Source organism: Heterodontus francisci, unplaced genomic scaffold (assembly GCF_036365525.1).
Source record: "Heterodontus francisci isolate sHetFra1 unplaced genomic scaffold, sHetFra1.hap1 HAP1_SCAFFOLD_43, whole genome shotgun sequence".
In the NCBI taxonomy this organism is placed as follows: Eukaryota; Metazoa; Chordata; class Chondrichthyes; order Heterodontiformes; family Heterodontidae; genus Heterodontus; species Heterodontus francisci.
The window spans coordinates 11,265,805-11,272,760 of NW_027141852.1; the positions used below are offsets into that span (position 1 = coordinate 11,265,805).

Below are 6,956 nucleotides of genomic sequence, written 5' to 3' on the forward strand. Positions count from 1 at the left end.
CTAAACATAAAAAAGTGTGTTGGGGGGGTGTGGGGGGTGGGGTCCGTCATGCTCTGAAATGATTGAATTTAATGTTCAGTCCGGAAGGTTGTAGTGTGCCGAATCACTGACCTGAAACGTTAACTCTGCTTCTCTCTCCACAGATGCTGCCAGACTTGCTGAGTACTTCCAGCATTTTTTGTTTTTGTTTCAGATTTCCAGCATCTGCAGTATTTTGCTTTTATGATATGAGAGTACTTCTACTGTTTTTGTAAACATGTTTTAAATATGTAAAGTTGAATTATGGACACTGATTCATGTGGAATCTTGAGGAGATTCCTCCAGTCCTCTGGCATCATTCCCATATTCAAGGAGGATTGAAAGATTGTGGTTCGAGCCTCCGCTATTTCCAACCTTACCTCCCTCAGCAACCCAGGATGCAGCCCATCCAAACTGGGTGACTTTTCTACTGTGAGAGCTGCCAACCTTGTAATTGTCTCCGCTTTATCTATTTTCATTCCGTCCAATTTTCTCACTTCCTCCTCCTTTGCTGTGACATTTGCAACATCCGCTCATTTTATGATGCCAGATGAAATGTACTTAATTAGTACCTCAGCCACACCCTCTGCCTCCACAGGATCTCCTAATTGACCCACCCTTTCATTGTCTGTCCATATGTTTGGTAAAAGACTTCAGTGTTCCCAGTTATGTGACCCGCTAATCTTTTCTCATACATTCTCTTGCTGATCTCTTTTCCTTTTTCAGCTCTCCTCTGTACTTTCTGTATTCTGCTTGTTTCTCTACTGCATATGAATCCTCACATGATTTCGATATGAATGATTTTTGAACTATTTTGTTGAAGGATTGAGTTTTGTAAATTTCTCCCTGGCTCCCCTCATGGTCAGGCAGAAAGTTTAACTGCTGTGTTTTCAAACAGGAACAGCTTTATTTGAAAAGCTATTGGGACAGGATTCCGGGTTTTAATCCAGTCACAAATCTGGTTCTGATGTCTTGTGGCTCCAGCTGTCACATGACCTGTCAGAGGATGACCTCATAATTGACCCAGTCATGGAGCTGTGGGTTGATGTTTAAATTGCTTCAAAATAATTTTCCAAAAGGACAATTAAAATGAATCGATATGTAAAAGGTAGATTTTTTGAATTTGTGCTCCCAGTGGAAATTCCTGCAGTCTGCTGGTTTTCAGATCCCCAATTCCCCACAGGAAGCTCTGTGCTCGGAGTCTGCATTCATTCTAACAACATTACACAGAATCATTTCATGGGAGACCCCAGTGTGAATTGTAAACAGGTGGTTCAGTTTTAACTTTCAAATTAAAACAGAAGCAAAATACTGCAGATGCTGGAAATCTGAAATAAAAACAGAAAATGCTGGAAATACTCAGCAGGTCTGGCAGCATTTGTGGAGAGAGAAACAGAGTTAACGTTTCTGGTCTGTGACCTTTCATCAGAACTCGGCTGAAATTGTTTGTTGAACAGACACGATGGGCCAAGTGGCCTCTTTCTGTGCCTTAAACTTTCTCTGACTCTGTGATTCCATGAGATTGTGGAATCAATTTCAGGGTCGATGACATTGCACTCTGTAAGGATAGGAAGATGGAGATTATTAAGTACAGTGCAAGAATATAGATGCTTTTACATTATTTTAATCAAAATTGAGTAACTTTTGTGCTCACGAATCCTTTCTTTTGATCACAATGACAATGATAACAATGGAAAAAGCAAGACTTGCATTTCACAACCACAGGACGTTGCAAAGCCTTTTACAGCCAATGAAGGACTTTCCAAGTGCAGTCACTGTAGTCATGTAGGAAACATGGTGGCCAATGTGCGCACAGCAAGCTCCCAGAAACAACAATGTGATAAAAACGAGATAATCTGTTTTTAAGTGATGTTGATTCAGGGTTAAACAATGACCAGCACCCCAGAAATAATTCCCCTTCTATTCTCTGAAATAGTGCCATGGTACCTTCAACATCCACCTGAGAGGGCAGAGGGATCCTCAGTTTTCTGTCTCACCTGAAAAACAGCATTTCTGATAGTGCAGCACTGCCTTAGTACTGTACTGGAGTGTCAGCCATTTTTAAAGGGCTGTTAGTCCTATTGGAAAATATTTAAAGGAAGATTAAATGAAATGAAATAAATACATTGCTTTTGCCTCTCTCCCATCCCCCCAATAACAGTTAAATTAATTATTTGCCCTTCCCTCCCAAAACCTACCTTTACAATCTGACCTTTCGCCCAAAACTGCACAAACTGTAAACTATAACCCTTCCCACCATCCCCTACACCCATGACATTAATTTGACTCCGTCCCCCCACCCCCACACTGAGAAACTTACCTTCTCCCCCCCTCCCCACCAGTGTTGCACCTCATTTGCCCGGGTGGGGCTCCGAAGGCACGGTAGTGCCGGCCACTGGGCTGAAGATCGCAGCGGGATATCAGGAAGTGATGGGACAATAATTAATGCAGGTTTGTGGTCCCGTTGCCGAGCGGTGGGGGTCCCCCACAAGGCCTCGCTGTCGCCGGCAATATCGAGCCAGGCCCTGCCAGCGTTGAGGTTCGTCGCGGGCCTCATCCGGGGCCATCTTCAGGCGGCCCCCACCCCACCCCCACCACAGATCTCGACGTCGAGGGCTCTATAGAATCCAGCCCATTGTTTCTGTCAATCTCAACTCCTCAAGGATTTGCCTGTTAATTGTAGAAAAATTAAAGCTCGATCACCTTTTGATAAAAGGGGGTTCAAATCCATTTCCAAACAAATGATAGTTCTCATTGTATCTAGAACATGTTTTCTTACATACAAACATACCAATTAGGAGCAGGACTAGACCACTCGGCCTCTCGAGCCTGCTCCACCATTCAATAAGATCATGGCTGATCTGATTGTCACCTCAACTCCACATTCCCACCTGCCCCCAATAACCTTTCACCCCCTTGTTTATCAAGAATCTATCTACCTCTATCTTAAAATATTTCAGAATTTCTGTCGTCCAGCAACTCTCACTTTATTTCCTGGATTTCACCTAAAAAATGTATTTCCACACTTTGGATATCCTGTACTTCATTAATGTTTTTGGTCTCTGGTGATTTCCCTTTAATTATATTCAGTGCTGGTATTTTACTGAGACACACTGACTGAAAGTGTCCCAACTTTCTGCAGGAAAAACACTCAGCTTCTTTGGCGAGGCAGTTTTCCCACTTGTGTCTCTCTCGGCCACACCTACTGCAATTGGTTGCAGCTACCACGAGATGCTCTTCCCGTCTTTCTTGTCTTTTACCACTAATTTTTCCTTTTGTTTTCTGAACAAATTCAATTGAGTCTGCTACTCTCGAGATCAGACTCTCCCTGTCCCCTTGGACAACGGATTGGTTAAACTTTCTAACCTCTGCTTGTCTGCTCAATTGAAACTCTTTCGTTAATGTGAGATCAGCCCTGGACTGTAGATGATCTGAAAGGGTGTTGTCCAATACCCCGAACACAATCCTGTCTCCATTCAGCTCTTCTCTTATGTTGCCGTATTCACAAACTTCCGTGAGTTTGTACAAGTCATTGATAAATGAATGAATACTCTCCCCTTTCTGTTTTGTACGCTTATTAAATTCAAAGTGATTCCTGACAATGCAGCGGCCAGCCGACGTCATCAGAGCGCTGCAAGCTCGCACATGCACAAACAGTCTCCTGCGCTCTGAGATGCTGCGCATGCTCAGCCTACGTCTTCCAGGACTAACTGGCGCATGCGCAGGAAAACGCTCTACCCCCTCTCAGCCACTCACTCCAGGCCGCTCGCTGCCCGCTCCTCGCTACCCCGCTCCCCCGCCCTCCGGCCGCTTGCTACCCCCCCACCCCCGCACTGCCCTCTCTCCGTCCACTCACGCCCCGCTTCCCCCCCCACGTCCCTCCAGACACTAGCTCTAAGCCATGCTGCTTCCCTCCTCTCGGCCTCTCGCTCCAACATTCGATCATTCTTCACCGCACCACCCGATAAAGCAAGGCGAGCCTCGAGGGGTGATGGGGCAATGTTGGAGCGAGTGGCCGAGAGGAGGGAAGCGGCAGAGCCCATGGCCTGGAGTGTGAGCAGCCAGAGAGCAGGATGGGGGTGGTGGTGGGTGAAGTGGAGAGTGGGCAGTCAGAGAGTGGGATGGGGGGAAGTGGGGAATGATCGTCCGGAGAATGGGATGGCACTGTTTAGAGGGGATTTGAGGAAAAAATGTTTCACCTCGAGGGTGGTTGGAATCTGGAACACATTGCCTGAAGGAGTGATGGAGGCAGGAACCCTCACAACATTTAAGAAGTATCTAGATGAGCACTCAAAACGCCACAGAATACAAGGCTACGGCCACGTGCTGGAAAATGGAATTAGAATAGATAGGTACTTGATGGCCGGCACGGACATGATGGCCGAAGGGCCTGTTTCTGTGCTGTATAACTCTTTGACTCTATGAAACCTCACTGAATTACAGAGGGTGTGCAGCACTGTCAGAGATGCTGTCCTTCCAATGAGACTTCAAATAGCGCAACGTTCTCCGAGTATCAACCAAAACATGTCCATTGTGTAGATATGTGCCATATTTGCTTATGAAACGACAGTCACTGCTCCTAAAGTAATTCACTTTAGGTGAATTAAGATGACTTGGTACTATATAACTGGCGAATGCGCAAGAGGTAGCGGGGGACTGTTGGGGTGGGACGGAGGCGGTGATGGCAACCTTTGAGGGGATTTTTGGGTCGAAGTTGTTTTCTGTGAGAAATTGAGTAGCTCCATCTTTAATCCTGGCAGCTGCCTGAATGTCACAGACAGTGACGTTTCAGTGGAAGAGGCTGCATTTGCGCATGTGCTAGTACAGCGTCACCTGGTGGTTGCGTTGTCAGCAAATGCAGCGTTTTAACTTTGGCTCCACGATGACATTTTTTTCCTCAATTAAAATAGGTCTTGAGTGCCTTAATAACTTCTTCACATGTAGCCTTCTGTTCTTCATGAGGATGTTGCCTGCACACTCCCTCCATTGCAGACAATAGCATACTGACCTGCTCCATGTCTGGCTTCTGCACGAGACACGATGCAGTACGATACCTTTCAAACCTCTGGAACCATCTCGGCCACTCCTCGGCTTGGTTCAGTCCAGTGACCTTTTCAAAGGTGCAGGCAAAGATTTCTCCATCTTCACTTTGGTTTACTGTGGCCCCCATATAATATTCTGATATCTGTCAAGGCTTAGTACAGAATTTATAAGAATCTGACGGTTAAAATAACCTGAGTTTACTCTACACACCTTGCATTGAAGGTTTCATCGACAACTCTCCATGAGGTGCCGTACAGATTATATTACATCACTTCCTGTGATGATGCACATAGTCTATTTATATAATCTGCCCAGTAACAACCCAATGTCCACTCTGATATTATTGGACAGATGTGAGAAAAGCTGAGGATGGGAATGGAACGTCTGAATGAAGATTTCATGATGCTGATGATGTAAATGAGGCTGATCTGTTCCCCATTCCACAATCCCTCTTTATTTCTGTGCATGTTTCTCGATGCTGTTTCAACCAAATTGAAAAAGAATCACAAATCCTCCTCTGGAGCCGCAGGAGTCCACTAAGCAAAGGCATGGTGGCCAAGTGATAAGGCGTCAGTCTTGTAAACTGAAGATCACGGGTTCAATCCCCGTCTGTGCCTTATGATTAGTTTCTCACTGTCAATGTGATGTTTCCACAAACGATGTCAGTTGCATTTGCTTCGGCCATCTGGAAATCAGTGTGATGTTACACTTTTTCCTGGACACTGGGAAGAACATGAGGAGTAGCCACATGATTCCTCGAGCCTTCTCTGCCATTGATAGAGTGAAAATAACTGAGGTCCAAGCACTGAACCTTATTACTGTGCATTTGCTTGATATTTAACAGAGCTATTCTATTAATCCCACATCCCGCACTCCTGTCCTTTCCCCCATTGCCCTGTTAGATTTTCCATGTCAGGTAAATATCCAATTCCATTCAGAGTTAACATTGAATCTGCTTCCACTGACCTTTCAGGATTGCATTCCAGACCAGAACAACACACTGCTGAAAAAACAACTTCCTCATCACAGTTCGAATTCTTTTGTCAATTACTTAAATGTGTTTCCTCTGGTTACTGACCCTTCTGTCACTGGCAACACTTTCTCCTTCTTCACTCTGTCAAAACTCTTCAGGATTTGCATTTCCTGCTGCCTTTGCTGAAATAACAAAGCTGAGCACACATCACCAAAAGGAATATGATTGGCTCTGAATCACATTTATCCTTCCTGTCAATCTGATGTGGACGTTGTATTTTCCAGGAACCAAACAATCTGAGCAGCAAGTGTGGGTTCCAGTGATTCCCACCGCTCTGAGAGAGAGAGGATGTGATAATGAGCCAGATAGAAGAAAGGACTGAGATAGAGAGTAAAATAGCCCTGGTCTGTTTCTACTAACCCCCGGCCCCCTACTTAAAATGGCATCATTTTCTCCTGCCTCTCCACATTCTAATCCATTGATTAATGCAATCCTTTCATCTGGAACATAGAACATAGAACAGTACAGCACAGTACAGGCCCTTCGGCCCACGATGTTGTGCCGAACCTTTAACCTACTCTAAGATCAAACTACCTACATACCCTTCATTCTACTATCATCCATGTACCTATCCAAGAGTCGCTTAAATGTCCCTAATGTATCTGCCTCTACTACCACCGCTGGCAGTGCATTCCACGCACCCACCACTCTCTGTGTAAAGAACCTACCTCTGACATCTCCCCGAAACCTTCCTCCATCACCTTAAAATTATGTCCCCTGGTGATAGCCCTTTCTGCCCTGGGAAAAAGTCTCTGGCTATCCACTCTATCTATGCCTCTCATCATCTTGTACCCCTCTATCAAGTCACCTCTCATCCTTCTTCGTTCCAATGAGAAAAGCCCTAGCACCCTCAACCTTTCTT

General features: G+C 45.2%; 1 non-coding gene across 1 annotated transcript; it reads left to right on the forward strand.

Annotated features, from left to right (window-relative positions):
- The first annotated feature begins 5,606 nt into the window (after nucleotides 1-5,606).
- Nucleotides 5,607-5,678, forward strand: trnat-ugu (transfer RNA threonine (anticodon UGU)). The gene has a single exon. It is a non-coding gene; the product is annotated as a tRNA-Thr (tRNA).
- The last annotated feature ends 1,278 nt before the right edge of the window (nucleotides 5,679-6,956 follow it).